This window comes from Priapulus caudatus, unplaced genomic scaffold (assembly GCF_000485595.1).
Source record: "Priapulus caudatus unplaced genomic scaffold, Priapulus_caudatus-5.0.1 Scaffold1440, whole genome shotgun sequence".
Classification (NCBI taxonomy): Eukaryota; Metazoa; Priapulida; class Priapulimorpha; order Priapulimorphida; family Priapulidae; genus Priapulus; species Priapulus caudatus.
Window position 1 is genome coordinate 62111 of NW_014578501.1, and position 23001 is coordinate 85111.

Here is a 23001-nt window from a genome sequence, read left to right on the forward strand (position 1 = left end):
AGAGATGAGGGAGAAGCTGGTGGAGAAGAGGAAGGAGAAAGGAGAACCCTGTGGAGACACGGAAGGAGGGGAAGAAGCTGGTGGAAAAGAGGAGGGGAAGAAGGGAGAAGCTGGTGGAGGAAGGAGGAGGGGAGAGCTGGTGAGAATGGAGGAGGGGAGAAGCTGGTGGAGAAGCGAGGATGGGAGAAGCCTGGTGGAAGAGGGAGAAGCCACCTTCTCCTCTCGCTCCTTCTCCACCAGCTTCCCCCTCTCTCCTCACACGCAACTCCCATTCCTCGCCCTCCTCCTTCTCCACAACAGCAATTCTCCCCCTTCTCCTCTCACAGCCGGCTCTCCCTTCCTCCTTCTGCAACAGCTTTCTCCTTCCTCGCTCCCACCAGCTCTCCCTTCTCCCCTCCTACCTTCTCCACCACTTCTCCCTCCTCCTTCTGCCACCACTTCTCCTTCCTCCTCCTCCACCAGCTTCTACCTTCTCGCCCTCCTCTTTCTTCCAACGCAGCTTCTCCCGCCTCCTTCTCGCACCACTCCCCCTCCTCCTCTCCACGCGCAGCTCTCCCCCCTTCCTCACTCCTCCACGCAAGCTTCTCCTTCTCCCTCCATCCTTCTGAACCAGCTCTCTCTCGCACCTTCTCACAACCAGCCTTCTCCGCCTCCTCCTTACTCCCCTCTACCAGCTTCTCCCTTCTCCCCCTCCTCCTCCTCCACCAGCTTCTCCCTTCTCCCCCTCCTCCTCCTCCACCAGCTTCTCCCTTCTCCCCCTCCTCCTTCTCCACCAGCTTCTCCCCTCCTTCTTTTCCACCAGCTTCTCCTCTTCCTCATTCTTCACTAGCTTCTCCCTACTCCACCTACTAGTACTACTCTAAACTTCCTTCTCCCTCCCCCTCCCCCTCCCTACACTGCTCCTTCGCTACCCTGTACCAGAACTTGGTATTTAGTGTGCACAACCTATCGTAACACCAGACGAGATGTCATTGGTCGGGTCGGGGCGGGGCGGGGCTATCTCAGATATTTCGCACTCGTCAGATATTTCGCGCGACACCGGACAGGACAACCAGATCTGACAATAAGCGTCGAGGCCTGGATCAGAACAGACACTCGGAGAGCCAAAAGCGGGTCCAAAACATATCCTTACACCCCCCCCCCCTGATTATGTTCTTATCAAATTTACATACGGCAGTTCATTCATTTGTATGTTCATAACAACGATACATGATATTATCCATTAATTCTAAATTCTTATAATTCATTATGCCCACGTCTCTGAAATTTCATTAACTTCAAGATGAAGTAACCTGCTTGATCCTGTAAAATATTAACATTTTTAAATGATGTATGAACTATGAACTTATAAACCTACATAAAACTACATAAACGTAATGGCCTAATTTAGCGAGGTGGTGGAATAATGTCAGATTCATCAGGTGACATTTTGTTCTGTTAAGAGAAAATATTTCCCCACATCCTTTAGTAGAAATTTACTCGTTACGTGTAAGGCTGTGTTCTTCAATAACAATGGGTATCCACTCTCCAATACATCACAACACACTAGCCCCATGAATGCATTGTAGGACACAAAGATGCATCTATATACCCTGTACAGTTATGATATTGTTCATTTAGTTATATTAACGGAGAGAAAGAACTCTGACAGTTATCGTTATACTGTATTGACATTAGTTCCCTTTCATTTGTTTCAGCGTGTCGCTTACATTTTCTAGTGAAATAAAACTTCATTCAGGAAACGAGTTCTTCTTTATACCCCTGAAAGTAAATGGTATATATAATACAGCATTAATGAGGAAGAAATTCAGCAGACATTCTGGTGTAGGTATATAAGTTTTTTTTATAAAACCGAAACCGTAACCGAGGTAAATGCTCCAATATAAACCGAAACCGAAACCGAACTTGTAATTTCAAAACCGCCCAGCTGTACAAAGTAGTGCTCACTACAATGTTCCCTTCGATAATCCCCATTGTAAAATTGCTCAACAGTATCTGCTCATGTTAAATACCACATTTTTCTCATCTAGTCATGGCCAGTAACAAGCTGAAGCTAATTAAGCAATCACAGATATACGGGTTTTAATACAATTTTATATTAAAACTAGAAACGAGCAGTTGTCGCTAACTACATGTATCCCCCGTGATATAGTATGAATGGAATATGTCTGTAAGGACGTAGAAGGCAGGTAAAGTTAAATAAGTCACAAAGACAAAGGTTTGTTAGACAACTGGTCTGCCTCAGATGTGGAAGTATATGGTATCTGGTTACCCTAGGAGGCCGAAGAGGAAATGTAAGTCGACGGTCAAGGTCAAACTAAGGTCAAGGGCAGTGGTGGTTTTGGTATGCGACAGACCTTCTCCCCAAGATGTGTAAGAATACCAAGTTTGGTCGTGCTAGGTGAATTAGGGGCCGAGTTAGAGAGCGGAAGGGAAATATGATCAAGGTCTTGGTAAAAAAGGTAAAGGTGAAATAAAGGTCGGCAGTGAACTGTTTTGGTACTCGCACACCTTCTCCCCAAGATGTGTAAGTATACCAAGTTTGGTAGCGCTAGGTGAATTAGGGGCCAAGTTACAGAGCGGAAGGGAAATATGATGAAGGTCAAGGTAAAGGTGAAATGAAGGTCGCAGTGACCTTGCCTTCAAATTGGCATGAAGGTGCGTTATGGTAAAGCGAAGATGCCAATCGTTTTTGGTGTGGGCGGAGTCATCGTTGCCATGGTAACAATACTTTGTGGAAATAATGTAGACCTGTAACTTGTGCTGTTTTTACCCGATTTCATTGAATTTGGCACACAGGGCCGATATAAACATGTCCTAATTATATATACAGGGCTCGAATTAACTGACGCCCCTTATCAAATCGCCGTACTGCCCTTGAAAATCCAAGCTCGACGCGACGACAGTAACCTGCCTGCCTTTTCTGTAATTGCCGTCGGTGCCTCTGGCTAGACTGGTTCGCGGCACACTGTTTGTCGCAAGAGCGTGTACATTGTCTAGCAGAGCGTGAGGCCGGTACCAGTCTACCCTTCGGAAAAACAATAACCGTAAACTTGGCTTGCTGCCAACCGCTGCCAGTAGACGAGTCGATAAATAGTGCCACCCTGTGTATGCCCGTGGTAGAACACGAATATTTAAATGCTGCACTGGACTCGGCCTGCACGCGATTTAAAGCGCGGAAACGACGCTCGCGGCAAGAATGGCCAGCTGTGATCTGTATGGTGTGTAGCTTGCTAAGTGCAGTAAATTTAGAGAAATTTAGTAGAATTCAATACGATGACAAAAGTTTTCTATAACAATGGTCTGGGTCTGGGCTAAGTGAAAGTTAGGTCAGGGCTAGTGGTTGTCCTTCCGTTACTAGCCCGATGGTCTAGTGAAATAAAAAGTTAACGTTGAAGCCCTGTTACTGTACTTCCATTAGCAGAGGTTGATGTATTAATTTGTTATAGTTTTTCCTTTATTTACAAAAGTGCCTTGGTGCGCCCTTCTCAAATTGTGAGAGTTGCTTGATGCCTTTAAAATTGCCTCGGTGCCCATCCATTTTAGAGAAATATTCAAGGCAATTTCTTCACATGCCCCCAAATTGGCCTTGCCCTCTCTCGTCACTTAATTCGAGCCTGTATATATATATCAGGAGTAGATAATAGGGAAGGAGTGGACATCAATAAACAAGGGAAATTCGTCATATTACTAGCCTTATAATACCTACGATTTACTACGCGTAACTCATCCAACTTGAGCTCAAAATCGGACACAGTACATTCGCCTAGCATCGTGGAGAATCGTTTCTTCGATACACCCGCATGTCCCGGAGATACAGACTAAAACGTACGACACGATTATCCATTCTTTGGCCATCAATCCAAATCCATTGCCCGCCTCTATTCAAAACAAAAGGCAGCTACTAACTGCGCTATTGCTAACTCGGCGAAGCATCTGGCTCGCTGGGCAGATTAGGCATCAACACTCGCGAGATAACCTTTGACCCGGTCGGTACACAGCTACATACGGCGTACAGGCAGCCCCCACTGGCAGCATACCTGGCATGCCCCCAACGCACACGCATGCCAACCAAGCATCAGCAGGCAGCTGATCAGGCTCAAATCTCCCAGCGAGCCACATTGCCCGCCACATTCCTCAAGTTGATGAGTTAGCGCGTAGTAAATCGTAGGTATTATAAGGCTAGTAAATGATGAATTTCCCTTGTTTATTGATGTCACAACTCCTTCCCTATTATTTACTCCGGATATATATTATATTTTGGTCGTGTGTGCCAAATTTCATGGCAATCGGGTAAAAAACTGGCAGAGTTACAGGTTCTAGAATATTTCGACAAAAAATGTTGTTACCATGACAACGATGATCCGCCCACACTCAAAAACGATTGGCGTCTCGCTTTACGATATAACGCACCTCATGGCGAAATTTGAAGATGATCCAAGAAGAACTGCAGCTGGTAGAGCGCTCACAAGAAAAATCTCTGCGGCGGCGGCGGCAGCGAACGAGGCCAAATTCCATAGTATCCCCCCAAACGAGTTCGGGGATACAATTAATGTTACATTCATTATAAACATTTTCAAAAAGGAAATTAGTCATAATCAAGGGCTTCCATCTAATGAGAAGTAGACGAATTTGAATAATCTCGAGATTGATATGTTTTGGCTTTTTTTTTAGAATTTTAGAAAAACTGAAAATATATATGTATGAGAACTTTAAGGAGCCTAATGTAAAAGGCCTGCAGAAATGTGTTAAGTGTTCCAAAATATCTCAGTACACTGCAAGCAAACATGAAGGCTAAAAGTAACATTACATGACTTTATAATCGTAAGATATAGAGATACAAAGGTTATTTGGGAGCAGCAAGTTTCACACCCCTCAGCAAATCAAAGTCCTTGTAGCCACCTTTCCTAGAGCATAGTCACCAATGCATTCTAGTGATTTCCTGGTTTCCTACGGCGGCTTGGCGAATTGTTCGGATGTGTAGTCCAAGTTGTTGTAATCGTAGCAACTCAATCCTCGTTCTTATGTCGTGGTCAACGCTCAGCTGAACAACGCGCAGGACTCCCTCAGAGTCCAACTTGCACAACAGTGCTCGCTGTCCACTAATTCAATACACAAAAAAACATGACACTGTTGATGTGTTTGAAATACTGTAGCCTTTATGATATATATAATTAGTATAGTAGCCATAGTAGTTGCTATAGAACTACCTTAATTATATTATATATTCAATCTGGTGTAACAACCCAATCACATTACATTACAACAAAATTTCATTTGTTCTCTACAGCGAGACAAAAAATGGCACTAGAATACTCAAACGAGAGGTTCATTGGACTGCCACAACTTGTGGATGCAACAATAGGGATTTAAACTAACGACGCCTCATGGCTTACAACAATTACTAGCGAATATAGAAATTGTGCTGTAAAATGGGGAGCTCTGTTTTAAATGTGGTACCTGTACAACTTGGTCACATCAAATGATCACCACAGACAAATCACGTGTTAATTAAAGTGCGCGAGAACTCCCAGTCTGTGTGTGCGTCATGCAAAAAGCCGCTTAGCTTATAACCCGAATTTCATGCTATAACAAAAACCAAATTGTGAAGAAGCTGCCACGAGTAGTACTCTTAGGAGCGAAGCTACATACCCACGTTCGCTTACATAGAGCTTGTTGCTAGCGAATCAGTGACAGTGCACGCAGTAGTTTCCACCGCAGATTTCCGTGTTCAGCTTCTCTAATGTCTCCATAACGTCCGGGAACTGTCTACATGCGTCATAGTAGCTCATTCCCTGCAATTCCACAACTATTCGACAGTCCTAGTTATGCTCTCTGAGCCTATAGTAGTTACCAATGAACATTTCAAAAGCTCACCGAAAATGCACAAGAAATAGCGCACATGCAATCTTTTCAAGCATCATTAAACTAATTGTATACTGTGTCAATGAAACTAACCTCAAGGTATTTCCATCTTGAGTCTGGCACGCTCTGCCAAAGGCATCATCATAGTTTCAAAGAATCCCTTTTCTAACGCCAATGAAGGCCTGTTGAAAATGTGAGAGTAAAAAATAAACAAAAACACTAAAACAATTACAGCAGGCAGTTCACCCACAGATAGATAACTAGCATGTTAAATGTAACTGCGACATCCAAATGTGATTGCGGTAACTCAAATTAAATATGCATTCCAAAAATTACATAATAATAAAATAGTACTAATAATTCCCACTTCTAGTTGCTGAAAATAATCAATGAAACCTGAATAAAAGGACAAACCTGGTTAATAACTTCCATTAACATCTACATCTGACTTATGGCCCTGGGATTTGGCCTAAGGATCAGCTCTGCTGGCAACGCTGAGCAGCAAAGTTAGAGATAGCTCGGCTACCATCATGGCCATCACAACACTGCCGTACCAGGTACATTTCGCTATCTCCAGTTCCACTCTGGAAATTGGTGCCAACATAATAGAACTTAGATCAGGAGGCATAGTTTTTACTTTCGATTTCAACATTAGCAACATTGGATATCATGGTCACGCATATGCGGAAACAATGCATACACAACGTGCCCATTGGAAAATTGCATTAAAAGGTATAGGAGTTCATTTTCAGCCATTGCTAAAAATTGTAATGGTGTGAGACCTAGTAATCAAAAATAGCCTTAATTTAAAAGAATCTAAACGTTTTTTCACTTAACACCTAAACTAATTTCTCTGGTTAAAGTTTCGCCTTTTGTCATTACCAAGCGAACGCGTGAACTCAAATACAATACAATTAGTAATAAAACACGGAGGTATAACAAAACTCGTATAAATGAAAGAAACTCTTCTACTGGCATGATTCCTGTAAATGTTTCCTGTATATAATATAAATACCTACCTGTGGATTACTTAAAGAAAGCTTCGGTCTTCCAATTCATGCTTTTTTCTGCCGCACTCCATTCCTTTCTGATATCTGATTCGTGGAAAATCCTACCCTGACAATTCACACACGGGAGGTCAATCTGTCCCAGCTTAGCTCTGACCCTCGAATCGTAAAAATGTGGCAACCCAATAAAAATAGAAATTGTCTGTGGCGAATGATTATGTAATTGACTAATGGAATAGGTAACGACCTTAAATACCATTCACTATCTTGAACTATCTGCAAATCATGCTAACCTACACTATATACCACATAGAGCTGCCCAGCAAGTAATGCTGGCATTGGCAAACTGATGTCGACGTTATACATGGAATGACTCGAGTCATTCGCGAGCAAGGCATTACCACAGTGTGAATCTTCAGCAGCATAACCTGGCCCAATGAGAAATAAACAAGAGCCAACAGAAGTTCTGGCTCAATCTGAGGTCTGTTGCTACGGTTATAAACGTACCATTTAGTCGTACGTAGTGACACCATTTGTTAGGTGCAGGATGCAGCTACGCAGTTGCGTACACAATCATTCAGCAACCTACCTGCATTCTGCATAACCTCCCAAATCCCATTGGATTGCATACAAATACGCGTGACTGAAACTCCCTGTTTTAGTGTGCACTAGCTGGCGGTAAACCCGCTGCCGCTGGGTAAGATCGTTCTAGAACTAATTCATACTCTCAATAATTGACACAATAGGAACATTGGGTAAAAATCGACAATATAACATTGCACAGCAATATCAATATTTTAGAAATCATGTAATAAGAAATTAAGCATGGGAAAAACACTGTTACGTATGACATTTATATGACAGGCACAAGCCCAACTAAGAACGCCCTGGAACATAATAGTAGGCCATAATATGGTGCAAATGAAGAAAAAGTTATATAACCATGCATGTTACGAATGGTTTGCAGTTTTTTCATTTGAAAAACCTCTTTGAAAACAATGGTTTGCGTGTTTATGTGTTGGTGGAAATATGTAAGAGATTGGCTGGTCGTCTCGACACTGTGAGCTCAGCACACGTACAGCTATCCATGTCAGTTCGTAGGAATGAATAAAAACGAAAATTGCGGTACATAGTATAGATAGAGAACCAGGCCAGCGAGTGGGGTCTGTGTCCATTGGATATTGTGTAGTGGAATGCTTGGCGGCAACATGCAGTCATTGAAATGAAGGAAATTTTTCATCGAATCAGAAAAGGCACTAGCTTTCGAACTGTGTACAATGGATTGTGAAATCGTAGCATGAATAAAAAAAAGTCGATATATATAATGTATAGCAGACAAGGCCATGCGAGTGGGAAATTGTGTAATTACAACCAGAAAGTTTTACTCACTTGTACGCGTCTTTATGCTGTTGATGTTTGAGCAATCGTAACCATCTCAAACAATATAATACCATACTAACTATAGGTGAATCTCTATAAATATTTAGCAAAAGTCCAGTGTAATCGATATAATAAGGATGGTAAAAAAAGGTTACGTATGACATTAATATGACAGCACAAACCCAACGTAGAACCCCTGGAACATAATAGTAGTTAAATATGGTGTAATAAGAAAAGTTATTGACAACACAGTCAGCAGCAAAGCATGTAACGAAGGGTGCACTTCTCATTTCATAATCGTCTTGATAAAACAATGCAGTCGTAGAACCACAGGCACTTGAAGCGTTTCAACTGTAAACACGCGTACATGCCGACCGCCATTTGCCGCACACACTGAACACATAAATATATCGTGTTGTGCTCTGATTTTAGTACCGGTTTCGGTTCACAATATACCAGCAGCGCGGATGAGATGAGGGAATCGATTTTTCTCTTCTGTGCAGCACTGTCAGTCAGTGCTGTAACTAAGTGTGAAGAGTTGACGAAGTTGAGGGTTTTTCACGGATTTTTCGGTGAGTTTTGAACGGTTTGGCAGAGTTTTTTCAGTGCTACGAACACTCCCCCACGGGTATAAAACGAGATGGCCCCTGTGAAAATTGCAGCATCCAATCGCTTGGGCAGGTTTGGCCGCCTAAGGGAAGATAACATAGTATGATAAGATACATACCTACGAACTCAAATATATATTACGTATTGTGACCGCTAACCAACCCTATTAAAAATAAAAAATAAAATTAATTGTTCTAACATTATTTGTTGTTATTAAATTTGTGTCATAAATCCATGTAAAATGATTTGCGTTAATCTGGAAAAAATAGTTAAATGGATAAAGATAAGAAAAATACAGAAAACAGGTAAATAATAACAAATCATGATGGGATTCGATCGCAACGACCTTCAGCCGTGACGGCCTCGTGCTCTACGCGTTCGGCTATCCAGGCATTTTTTTTTATTGAGTTTCTAGATTATTGGATGTGGCCATAAATATGACAACAACTGTGGACGTCATTTTGGCAGTTCAAGGAATCCGATGGTTTAACCCTTCTCTTGAGGGTCAAAAAGGTTATGCAGACACTTACTCTTTGGGTGCACAACAAGTGATAAACACACATTCATTGTCCCTTTCAATAAATGATAAAAATGGTAGTCAAGCGGCTGAAACAAAAAGTTTTTCACATGCTGTCCAGTTAGGCCCATGTCCTCACGAAAATGTCCGATAATCTGCCTTTCCCGTCCACTGCCCCTTGACCTCACAATTTCGCACTGGTGATGGGTTCCGCTCGCCATCACAACTATACACAGAATCTTAACAGCATAGGCTGACCATTCCGATTTGGCCGCAATTCCGTATTTCCTGCTATACCTTAAGTTAACGGGGAAATATCTCCTCCTCCTTTACACTCTCACACCTTGACTTTACATTGACGCCCCCAAATTTGTCTCCTGAGTCCTTTTCAACGACCCCCTCCCCCCCCGACGTCCCAAAGATCGTGACCCGTAACTGTACAGCAATATGTTTGATATAAATTTTCGACAGAATTGTGGGTTTGAGATGATAAAAGCGCATGGCATTTGGCAAAGCACCACGTTAGAAGCCATACCCTTAGGAATACTTTTTGGATATAGGGACAGTCGCATAATTTGTCCCCATGGATAGCTTTTGGCGGCCCATTTACAAATGGGCGGCCATCAATTACGCATTTCCGCCCATAAGTCTGAAGCTATATCAAGTATGGTTGGTGCAAACACATTCTAGTGGATATATGTAATTGCATTGTTATTGAATGTTCAGCATTAGGCCTCACGTGGGACTGAACACGCAAATTATGTAATGGTGGCGTAACAGGGCGCAAATGAGTTTTTCTCCTTGCATCTATCATATCTCGACAGACTCTCTTGCGTACATATTAACTGAGAGCTCAGACATTGTGCATATCGTAAGCCTAGTATACACACATATATACACACTAAGACACACTGCGATTCTGTACGGCTGGCCCGGGCAGCGTATGTTTTTCGCTCCGACGATGGACGCCGTAACGAGTTGCGGCGTAGCGCTGTATCACATGATTGGCTGCTACATTCCGCGTTCGAACGCAGTTGTTCATTGTTGCGCGCTGGTGCTATGACTGGTACTCGCCCCCACCTCGTTTACCTCGATTCCCATCGAGTAACTAAGCCGAGAGGTGTGAGCGGGTACCAGTCTACGCTAGTGCAAGCACATGCGCTGATGCAAGCGATCTAAAAACCGGGCAGAAATATTCAAACATGCTGAATGCGAGGATGCGCCGGCGTATGGGATTCGCGAGCGATTTCTGGTCTAATTCTTCTTTCAGTGTCAACGGTGGTGGTTTGTGCATCGTGTGGCTGTACACTAAAGGTATTTTAACTGCTGACAATGCCAAACGATTTTATGGTATTGGACCCCCAACAGCCAGGCTCATCTGGTACACATCTTCCATAATCTTACACATTGGACAATGTGTGTTATGTCAGAAAGACCACGCTCTGAGAAGCTACTGGCTGTCCAGCTGAGATCAAAGCGTAGCACTGTGGTTCTGGACCAGACTCTTGTGCAGACCAATACTCTCAGCCTTCAGCAAGATGCGGAATTGTCTGCCAAAGACTATAGATTCGTCCAAACTGGATATGGAAAGGACATTCCAAGCAACATTCGAAGCAGCACACAGAGCGCAGGTGGGCATGATCGGTAGACTCCGAATACAACAAAACCCAACTGTTTCGAGCCGAGAAGAGGAAAACCCCTGTAGCACAAGTGCAATGTCCCAAGAAAGTAGCATACGTTCAGAGTAGGAGACCAACCACAACCTTCAGTTTACAAGTGTTTCTCTTTGAACGGACAGGCGGGTAAGGCGATCTCTGACGAGGCTTCACCTTGAGCTTGAATGCACGTGTCAGGAAAATGTGCCCTGAAACATAGAGGACAAACGCACTGTTGGCTAAACTAAGTGGAGGAGACCTTATAGCACATAAGAGCCAAGTACCTATGTGAAGTGTCTAGCTCCCTGTACAACAAAGCCAGAGCACGAAAGATGAAATGAGGATCCAAACCAAGAGTCGTAAAGATCACGGCATAGCCCTGCTGAACTGGTGTCCTAACATTGGAGGAAGCCCGTATGGATCTCTAACTTGGGCACCAGTGTCAAGCTTGATGACATCCGCAACCCTGTACAACACGCAGGCCTGAGCAGCTTTGGAACAGTCCTGTCTGCCGGGATTCCACACAGTCGAAAAGGGCATCATTTAACACTCTGGGCGACTTCTTGATTGCCAGTGATGGAAGAAGCGCTGGTTCAGGCAAGGAGTTACCACCCGGAACAGCCAACTCCTTCATCAAAGCCGCCCATGTGACGCGGCGCCGTCGATGGTCCATCCGAGGTCAGCAGCTAGTGTTCTGTATTCATCGACAGGAAGGTGTTACACCCCCAATACTGTGACGGGTTGGGTGAGGGACAGGTTCCAATGGTCAGTAGAAGTCCTGGTGTTGCTAGCCGAGCTGAACCAGTCCGCATTCAAGTCTGGTCGATATGCTGCAGCTGAAACTGGAAACTATGATCTACGTCAGATCGCTACGCGAGGGCGACTTCAATGCTCTACATCGATGCTTGACCAAGCTTGCGGTACCCCTGGTTCTTTGCCCTGGGCAGCACATAATTACGCAAGGTGGAATTCCAGTTCACTATGCGTGGACATGGTGCAGCTGGAAGACAAGCATCCCAGATGTGTTTCGCAGAGTTCATGGCTGGGAAACTTCACGTGAAGAAGACCAACACACGCATTCTCCTGCTTTGGCCATCGAACCAGGCACCATGAGCAGAATAACGCATTCAGTGAAAGGCAATGGCGGGGCAGTCGCCTGACTAGAATCCTGGCAGCATTGGCAGCGCTTGGATGGTGTCGCGTCCTGAGATGGCAATATGATTGGGCAGAACGTTTCCGCGCATACAGCAAGACAGAACAAGAAGCCTGATTCCTAAGGCACCCGATGAGCAGACAAAGCATACACAGCTGGCGTTATGCTCGAGATGTTAAGTTCACTCTCCGGTTCATGAGAGAAGATGGGGAAGCCCGTCTGTGATGACAGCAATGATCTCCTGTGACTAGACAGCAGGAATCGCTGGCAAGACCGCAGCAGTCATCGACACTAGTGCACCCATATCGAGACAGCTGGGCGCAGGAGCAGTACCACAGCGTATGTCAATGAGCGCTTGTTGAACGGCAGACGAAGGCCTCATCACGACCAATCAGAGAAACAACCTTCCTCTCTTCAGCCGACCTCCAGTCAGAGAGAAAATCAATGAACCCAGCTTCAGCTGGCGTTGCGTCAAGAAGACTGCTCTATTCTCACCGGTTTGTCATCTTTCAGCCCATATGCGTGATTGTGGGAGATCTCGACGACTTCTTTGCTCATCGAGAACGCAGGCCTGTCCCCCTGCCCTGTCACAGATTGGCAATAAATGAGCACTGGCGAAAAAGTCTGACCTGTGGTATAGCTAGAAGATATGACCCTCGCAACAAGAGAATGTAGCCAGTCCTCAAGACGTTGCAAGTCATCCCATCCTTGATAGAGCAGCTATTCACCGAACAGTCTGGCAGACCTGTGGTGGGCGAAGACGTCTGTGACTATTGCCCGCCAAACACCAGGTTTTCTTGCGTAGCATCACATCTCAGCTACAGCATGCAATCAAGTGGATGTCGTCTGGGATGAATACCTGCAGCAGTTTGAAGGCGACTCGAACGAAAAGAAAGGTAGAGGGATCGCCGGAGACGAGTCGACAGTCTAGTTCCATACCAGGAAAGACTGCAGGCCTTCCTACGGATCGAGCGAGAAACAAGGGTGGAGCTGTTCTCCTCCTAAGCGACGAGAACTACTGCTCAGAGACAGAGAAATAATGTCATCAGCAACCTCGCACAAAGATCGAAAACTCGAGAAGCCCTCAGATCAGCACATCAGGAGAACTGCCCTAACCAGCTGGCTATTGTTGGGGCCCAGATATGAGGTTCTGCAGCAGAAATCCCTTCCCCTAGCGATGGGGGTGGGTGATAGAGTGATACTGGCTGGAACGTCTGCTGGACAACCTCCGGAGGCAAATCGCAAGTATCGCCGGCAACTTCTCAGATGCGGCCTGCAAGAAGGGACTGCAGAGGACAATGCAAGTGTCTTGAGAGGCTGTACCGCTCCAGTGCACGGTAACTATGGCCACTGCGGGCGGACAGTGTGTGCGTTGGAAGTAGATCGATTGCAGTATCATGGATGGCTTTTCCCAGTGGCGATTGTTTATATACTCATCATGATGTAGACATGTACCCGACTGGACAATGTAAGGGTAAAATATAAATAGTATGATAATATATAGGGTTAAACGCACTTCTCACAGTGGCAGTGCAGTTTAATGTTATAAACTGGAATCATTTCAGAATTGCAAAATATAGACAAAACTCATAAAAAAAAATTTGCGTAATTGTGCCTGATAGGCCAAATGAATCGTTATGTAAGGTGTATTACCTTGAATTGGCAATCAGATATATTTTAAGTGATATTGCAATCACTATCCATGCAATCCCATTCAAAAAGTTGCAACGAACTTCTAACAGATTCATGTGTTATGTTAATACCCGATCAACGGCCATTTTGTAAAATGGCCGGCGCATTTTGCCCCAGGAGGAATATGGCAATGTCCCTATCTCCAAAAATATTCCTAGTGATATGTAATAAATGTGAAGCCAAAATTATATCTTTTAATCATCAAACCACAATTTTTTTCAGCATATCTGCTCACTAACGTCGACGGTTTAAGATTGTGCCCTGAACTGTTGGACGCACGAACGCACTCACTAGGATGCACGGGACGCCCGGACCTTCATGCGATTCTACAAGCTGCAATCTGACTTCGCGTCAATGAGCGCTACATTATAGGACAAAATGTATGCGAGTCACATGGTACTTGCACGAAATATTCAGGCAAAACTGCATTTAATTTGTGTAGTATATTAGATGAATTAAATTTTTGTGTAAACTCTCATCAGCTACGTCGGTGACAAGGATATGCAAAACAATAAGACTAATTGGCAAATGTGTTTAGACGTGATGGCGGTTTGCTTTGCTATCATTTAAAGGCCATAATTTTCGAAGAATTATCTAGTATATTTCCCCACTTTATGATACCTACTGTTATTGCTTTGAGTAAGCAGCAACTGTCCTCGAGTAACGATAAAAATGTAATTAGAACCATTGTATTCACCAAAAAAGTGGCAAGCTCAAACTCGTTTGATTACCAACCACCGTTTATTGTAATCTTGGAGCCAGTTTAGTAGCACCAGCTATCGTCCCATAGACTTACCCAGTTACAGACAGCTCTTGCAAGCACTCTTGTATGGACCGAGCAAATTACAAGTTGAACACATTTAGCAAATCTCGCGACTCGATGTTATTGTTCGGTGTGTTACGAAATGTGTTTCATATCCAATATTCTAATGGCCACAATGACATAAAACCTTAGTGTTTTTTCTAAGTTAAGTGTAATCAGTGATATATGTGCTGTGACTTGTGAGGTGAGACAATGATTTTTGATATATTTATTCGGATTGAGGCATTTTCTGAGCAAGAATGCTTGCAAATATAGCTCTAAACAGAAATCAGGCTGTAGCAGATTGGAATTTACTGTTCAGAACTACAACTACCGCTGCAAACCACCCGAACCCCAATAGCCCGCAACTCCCGTCTCACTACTGAGTCGCTGTTGTACGCTCCCCACGTTGTTCCAAACTCTGGTGGGCAGGGAACAGCTAGGGAAGTAACAACGGCCGCAACAGTAGACAAAAGACAAAACAACACAAACGGCAAGGATATTGTTGACATTGGCCGCTTCATGGCAGGGGCGTAGGCCAGGAATTTCAAAAAGTGTACGCACGACTATCCTGAGGCGGAGTGCCAATAGTCGTTGGCTAGCGGAGTCGTACAAGAAAATTTTTTGGTTTTACAAACCCCTCGCACCCAGATGGCCGAAACGGCCGCTTACCGAATGTGTCACTGTGGTCGTGGCCTCTTCTAACATTGAGACACCTCAATTCAAGTATCACTTTTATAGCGCCCGAAAAAACAAACGGAGTTAAACAATAGTGTTAGCGAACGAGTTAAAATGTTAAAAAACTGACAAGAATCAAGATCTAGGTCTTTTTCCGAGCGGTAGAGTGTTGAATGAAACTGGCACGCGATAGAAAATGACCAGCCTAGATGGCAAGAAGAATAGGCACCGCTAATTTAGCCATATTCGTTAGCTACGTTCATGTTTCAATAGTTTTTTCCTGTCTAGACTCTCTAAACCTGCGTCCAGCAAGCTTATGGATTTGGAATTATGGGTGTTTAAAAAAAAAAGATAGACTTGGCCAAAAAAGTGTAGGCCCGGGGCCTGACAGTGGCTACATACTGGCGTACGTCCCGCTGAATGGGGGAGATGCAATTTATAATGAAAGTGTCAGTGACACTGTACTCACCTTGGGTGTGATAGAAGAGGAGGGGGGGATATATAAAGGCAAGATGTATATGGTTTCTTCTGGAGGGAAAATTTGACCACAACGCAGTCATGGCCAGTTTGGAGGAAAAAACGCGCAATGAATGGATTCAAAGGCATGCAGTAAGGCACGAATGTGATTCTGGCAGAGACGCGGGGGAGAGAGTAGAGGGGGTTCTATGGGGTCTCGCCCAGCAAAATTTTAAAAATTTGAATGTTTAAGACTGCTGTCGGCGATTTATATACGCATTTCGCAGGGAGATACTTACGCACGCATCTGGACCCATTCTCCTGCAGCTCCCATAGCCCTACGCATTCTCACGCATTCAAATGCAAAAAAAAAAAAAAAAAAAAGGCATGCACACGGCAATCCCTGTCATTGAAGCCCGCCGCAACACTGCTGTGGAAACTTGCTGGCGACCATCGTCCACACGTGACGATGGGCGCAAGCAAGTTCCACAGCGTTGTGCGCGATGCCAAAATCCCTACGATCTGCGTCGTGTGGAAAATATGCACACGTGTTGATATTTCTTGCCACTGTGGAAGATTGAACAGCGTGTGCGAGTGCTGTGTAAAATTCCCACCACTCAATTCGCATTGATCTTGATGGTCGCGGTTGGCACGTGAGCGTTGTTCACACGGCGACGTTTGATCGACAGTTTCTTGGACATGCCTGCTATAGAGGCCCAGCGCACACATCCGAGCAAAAACATCCTGGAACGTGAAGCAAAAACCAGCTGCCAGTCAAGGTCATTCGCAACTGGCTGTTGGTCAACGGCTAACCCTAGCGTGCTGCTTAGACTCATGTATGTTTAGAGCATTGCGGTTGCAACGCGGCGTGGATTTAGGTGTCAATGCGTTTATATGTCAACGCGAGATAAAGAACTACGAGTTCGCGCATAGACAGGGTGTGTCCTAACTCTTTGTACATTAATTCCCATAGAAACATGTACGAATGGGTTGGCCTTGTGCCCCGTGAGTGGGTTGCCATTGTAGCAAAGGCCCCGTCGATTGTATATATATAAGTATATTAGTCTGGGTCAAGAAGCCTCAATCCCCGTGACGCATTATGGCTTAACATGTTTTGACGATTGATTTGACTTCTATGGACGTTTTAATAAGAAAATTTAGAAACCCGGCCCTCAAAAAATCTGGACATTTGTTGCTAAGGGGGCCAAATCCAAAATTGCCCGCCGACAGCCATTTTAAAATCAACTTTTTGAACTAGAGCAGCTAAGAAATCAAGTATAAAAATACACTTTTTAACTAATCGAAACCACTGAGGATTTCCGATTCTGACATCAATTGATGCTAAGAACATCATTTTGACCAAAACTATCCAAGACGACCCCCCAGCGCCATCATTGAGAAAATTAACTTGAACCCAGGGCACCTAAGATTCAGGCTATAATACACTTTCTCCACTAAATCAACCATGCAGGAATCCGAATCTGACATACACTTTCTACGTGTTAATAATCATTTTGACCAAAGATATCCAAGATGGCTACCGATAATACGCTGGAGTGTAACGTAACAACAACTAATTTACATATAACATGAATCTATTTTTTAATAGTTGTAACGTGTTATCAAATGAAAGTTATGTATAGAACTGATAAACAATACTTGAACCATAAAAACTTTCATATTGTTCAACCATACCTAGCACTATTATATAAACACATTTAAACGTCACCAATAGGCAAATACAATAATTTTCTGTAACTTAGTATTTGAATCGAAAGAAGGTAAATCAATTTGAATCGAGTTTTCCTGTCATCAACTATTTCGGAAGCCTCAGATTCTGACGATTCATTGTCTCCCTATGCATGAGAATCGTTCTCATCGTCTTCGGCTGTTTCAGCTTGTCCTGGTGCAGCGTGAGTGCACTGGGAGAGCAGGTCCGTGTGAGACGAACAGGGCGACAGCGGACCACACAAAGCAATCCAGCATACCAGAGTGAGAAGGGTGTTCTTCAGCGGAATAGTGCGGCACGTAAGTACCAGGTAGTTGGCGCGGAGACAGTGTTGTCGGAGACTATCCTTTCATTCTGGAGAAAGACGTATAAAAGGATTTCTTCTTCATACTTCTTGCCACTTCACAGCGGCGAGGCCTCACCATGGAGTACTCTTCTCTTGTCGGCCATAGACAGACATCTGCGTGTGAAGTGGAAGATGTTCTTCTAAATCACGTCCTCCTCCCATGGCAGATCATCTGCCGCATCCGTGAGAGCTGCCATCGCGCCAACAAGGGCTCTTCGCCACCTTTGGCATACAGGACATGCTTACCCTTGCCGTAGAACCTGAGTTTGCATCAGCAACCTGTCAATGCAGTGCAGCTGCACAATACAATCTGGCATCGTCGTTGGACGCTCGTGCAGACCTAGTTGCGTGCATACAAGAGTTTGACTCCTTCCCGTTTGAGCCCATCATCATCCCATCCTCCGCACATTACAGTCAGCCATGGCCTTGCAACCATGACCCGTTGCAAGACTTCAACCAGCCCTTGCTACAGGGAGGATAAATTAACTCCGCTTCTTGCGAGAGCGGGTCCTTCATAAGCATACCTCCTCTATGCCTCAGTACCTTCTGAAGCAAACCTTGACGTTTGCAAAGGGACAGACAGCGACCAAGACCCAGGGAAGGACCTCAGGCAACAGCCAATGGAGATGGAGCGGGACGCATTCAAGGCAGTGATGCAACCTGGTTGAAGTCAATCAAATTTAGTGGACCCTCACTGAGTTGCTAAAACATCGTGTTGTCTGAAGAATGTGTGGCATTATTTAACTGCAAATGGCACATACCGGAGACTACCAGAAGAGTAAGCTCAATCCAGAAATTTCTCGTACTGCAAATATGTCGATACACAAGAACCCTACATCGCTATCGTCGACATTGGAATGATTCTGGAGAAATGGGCGACATCCCATCAGCAGAAGACCGACAAACCCATGATGGTACAACATACAAGTGGTCGGACTATGTCCACAAAGCTGGCCATCCATATCCTTTCGCGACATGGATGAGGCTAAACGTATCATCTGTGTGAACGACCAGTATGACAGCAGCATACTCAACTAAAGATGACGAGCGAGAGCCCTGAGGGTGCAGGGTAAGCGCACATGTCCCACACTTAACATGAAATTGGGCGATCCTTTTCCCTCTTGTCCTGAGCATTCAGACGCTGCTTTGTAGCAGTAGCAAGCAAGCAGGCCGGCTACAAGCATGATATGCAGCTACCTGAACCAAGTGATAGGACCGACTTTGCACAGACTGTTGAACCAAGACGTGGCCTGCATTCGGTTGAGAGCGGTCGTGATGGCGTATAACGAGGCGCGACCGGTGGCTAACCATGAGATTGTCTACTCATGTTGGCTCCCACTGCACTAACTGTCAACGCCAACACGCAATGCAGAAACTACAGCTTTGATCAGTCTGAGGCTGGACACTAATACTATTACTCCACTTATCGCACTTCTGCGCGAGTCAGGTTGCAATGACCCTGTTGTTATTGATGGGCAGCTTGATCTACCGAATGCATATGTCTCAGCAGCAGTAATCTCGCAGCAGCTGCCCGTATCCATTTGTATCAAGAGAATAGGAGTATCGGTCTCCTGTCATGGCCTGGTGACTGACGAGATGGCAGATTGTCTTGTGCGCATGCACTGCATGACAGGTGTGATGCAAAACATCAGGCTTCTAACGAGCAAGGGTTAAGATGTCCTGTATTGCCCAGATGGCGAAGAGCCCCTGTGGCGCGATGGCAGCTCTCTACTGTGCGGAGTATGATCTTGCCATGGAGGAGGAACGGTGATAGAAGAACTCTTCCACTTCACACGCAGATGTCGTCTATGCGACAAAAGAGTACTCCATGGCTGAGGCTCGCGCTTGTGAAGGGAATGAGAGTATGAAAAAGACAATCCTTTATACGTCTTCCTCCAGATGAGGATAGTCTCCGACAACAACTGTCTCCGCAGCCAACTACCTGGCGTACTCAGTGCGCGGCACTATTCCCTGAAAACCACCCGCTTCTGCCACCTCGGTCATGGCTGGGAGTTGTGTGTGGTCGCTTGTCGCCCTGTTCGCACACACGACCTGCTCTCGCCAGTGCAACTTACCTGCACACAGGAACCAAGCTGAAGACAGCGAAGACCGATGAGAACGATTCTCATCGATGAGGGAGTACAAGAATTGTCAGAATCTGAAGGCTTCGCGAACATAAGTGTGGCTAGAAAACTCGATTCAGATTGATCTTACCTCTTTGATTCACAATACTAAGTTACTAAACATTATTGTATTGCCTATCTGGTGACGTTTACATGGTTTAATATATGCTAGTGATGGTGAAATATGAAGTTATTATGTTCAGTATTGTTTATACAGTTTATACATAACTTCATTTGATAAACCGTTAACAAACTATTAAAAAATAGATTATGTTATAGTAATTAGTTTGTGTTGTTACGTTACACTCACAGGCGTATGGTAAGCCCACTGGATATCTTGTCAACAAATGATATTAAAACGTAAAAGTGATGTCAGATTGCCGGATTCCTCATGGTTGATTTAGTGGAGCAAAGTGTAATTTATAGCTGCGAATTCTAGGTGCCCCTGGTTTGAAAAGTTCAAATTTTTTCAAGATGGTGCTGGGGTCGTCTTGGATAGTTTGGTCAAAATGATGTTTTATCATCAAATTGAATGTCAGAATCTGGAATCCTCGTGTTGATTTAGTTTAAAAAAAGTGTATTTAATACTTGATTCTAGCTGCTCTGGTTCAAAAAGTTTGATTTTTTAAAAATCGGCGTCGGCAGCAATTTGGATTTGCCGCCCTAGCAAAAAATGCCAGCATTTTTTGGAGGCCGGGTTTTCTATTTTTTATAAAATAACGTCCATAGAAGGTCAAATCAATCGTTCAAACATTACCAGAGAATGGTACGGCATTGAAGGTTCTGGACGCCAACTATATGCAGTATTATGTCATGCTGAAGCCATAATTAGCGCTGTGCAAGTATGATATTTGTATATAGCATTTACAGGGCCCCTAGGTAGGATTTTTTTTCCCTGTAGCCAAACAATTAAGCCAGAATGCATTTCATGATAGCCAATTTGGATCCTGTTAGGCCACATTGTAGCCTAACTTTTCTGCACAAAAAGACGATAAATAATTTTTCTTTTCTTTACATTTTTTTTTTTTTTTTTTTCACAAACTTTTATATGCATGAAGTACAAAACTACAACTTATTTAATGCAAACAAACTATTATTCACCACATGTCTATGACTGAGCACTAAACACTAAATGATTCACGCACCATTGACTCTGACATGACAAGACATATCAAATTGACGGTCTGAAATTTTTTTTCTTCACTGCTGCAGTAAAAATCTCGCTATCTTTGGCACACCACTGGACATAGCACTGTTTCAAAGTCAAACATCTCCTTCTCCAGGGGCCTATCAAGGCCTTCAATTTTGAATTTTGGTTAGGAAATGTCAGCAAACACTTTCCTGTTTTCAGGTTATTTCTCAGAGCTGTTTTTAAACCAAAATTATGTCCTGCTAAACACGCCGCTCTCAGTAACATCAACTGTTGTGGGAGTGGTAGGGTCACAGACAGCTTACTTTTACAGTACCTGATCGCAGCAAATATGCAACGGCACGCACGGCGCAACGCACCGCGACGTACGCACGCACGCAGTACAGTTATAGACAGTACTATACACACACTATAGTTATTTAACAGTAATACTAATAGTTTACGGAGAGTTTCACGCACAAATAGCCACATGCATATACTCTACTACTGTTTGTAACTTCCGATGCTATTGAATCAGAAAAATTAGCTGCGCCATCAGAGCTGACTAATATTCGCCCAGTAGTACTTTATCAGTTTTTACTACTTGTTTAGCAGTACCCACACACAGATACACACAAACACACTACACGCATACACATGCACGCACGCACAGCGGCGCAACATACACACGACGTGCACGCAGACGCCCTAAGAAAAAACCATTTGACTTTTGCCAGCGCCGTTGCCGGTCCGTGCCGTGTGTGGAGACAGGCCCGTTTTTTAAAACACCAGGGTTTCTTCGAGGGAAAATTAGACAACTCAGTGGTAATTGCCCAGTTTGGGAAAAACGCACATAGAAATGAATTCCAAAAGGCGTGCAGTAGGTCAGCGAATGTGGATTCTGGCAGGCAGATCGCGGGGAGAGAGTAGAGGGGTTTCTGGGGAGTCCTCCCCCGCAAAATTTAAAACATTTGAATGTCTTAGACTGCATTTTGATGCACCGTGACCGTTTAAATAAAATTCCACTTTTAAGCTAAATCGTTACTCTGTTAGCAGATCACTACTAAGTCTCACGCCATCTGTCATCTTCGTGGGAGACTCACGCATCTGGACCATTCTCCGCGCTCAGTAACCGCATGCCCTACGCATTCTTTCACCATTCACGGCCAAAAGAAAAAAAAACGAAAAAAGGGCAGCCCGTGACACCCCTGTACCCACGTCCGTGCTGTGCACATCGTGGCTCGTGCTTGCTGGCTTGGGGCAGCATTGATTGAAAGTACGGGGCGGCTGGGGACGCGAATGTCACTGATTGTTACAGTCGCAGTGGGTGTGGTTATTGCGTAATATGTAGGGTGGGCACCGCGCTGGTATGAGGGAGCGACCAGCAAAACTTCCCGGAATCCGAGGAAAAAGCTGGCAATCAGGAATGACACAGGAAGTGTGCCCCCGGCAAGCGCAAAAAAGAAACGTTGCTGGTTTCGACGATGCAAAATAGGATCGATGGGGCCGATGCTTGCTGCGGTCATGTTATTATTACCGGGAAAATTTACGTTCGTGCACTTTTTCCACAAATAAGACCTTTCAAAATCGCCAGAATTACTAATTGTTCGGCCATTGGCGGAATTGGCGAGTGGGTAGCGAGGCCTGTGGATTTATATTAATTACTACATATGATAATGTAGCATGTTGCGTCTATATGTGTAGATAATATGATACATATAAAATATGATAGGGCGCATATGTAAATTGTATGTTACATGTACCAAGTCTAATTAGCTGTTACATCCCATGCGGATGTGTAGAGATAATTAGCCAATAGTGTGGGTGACACTAACATAAATAAAACGTGTTTATTCGGGA

At 44.3% G+C, this 23001-nt stretch overlaps 1 protein-coding gene across 1 annotated transcript in view; it reads right to left on the bottom strand.

Annotated features, from left to right (window-relative positions):
• Window positions 1-23001, bottom strand: part of LOC106816640 (TGF-beta-activated kinase 1 and MAP3K7-binding protein 1-like) — a 74214-nt gene that overhangs the window by 23133 nt on the left and 28080 nt on the right. The window lies entirely within an intron of this gene.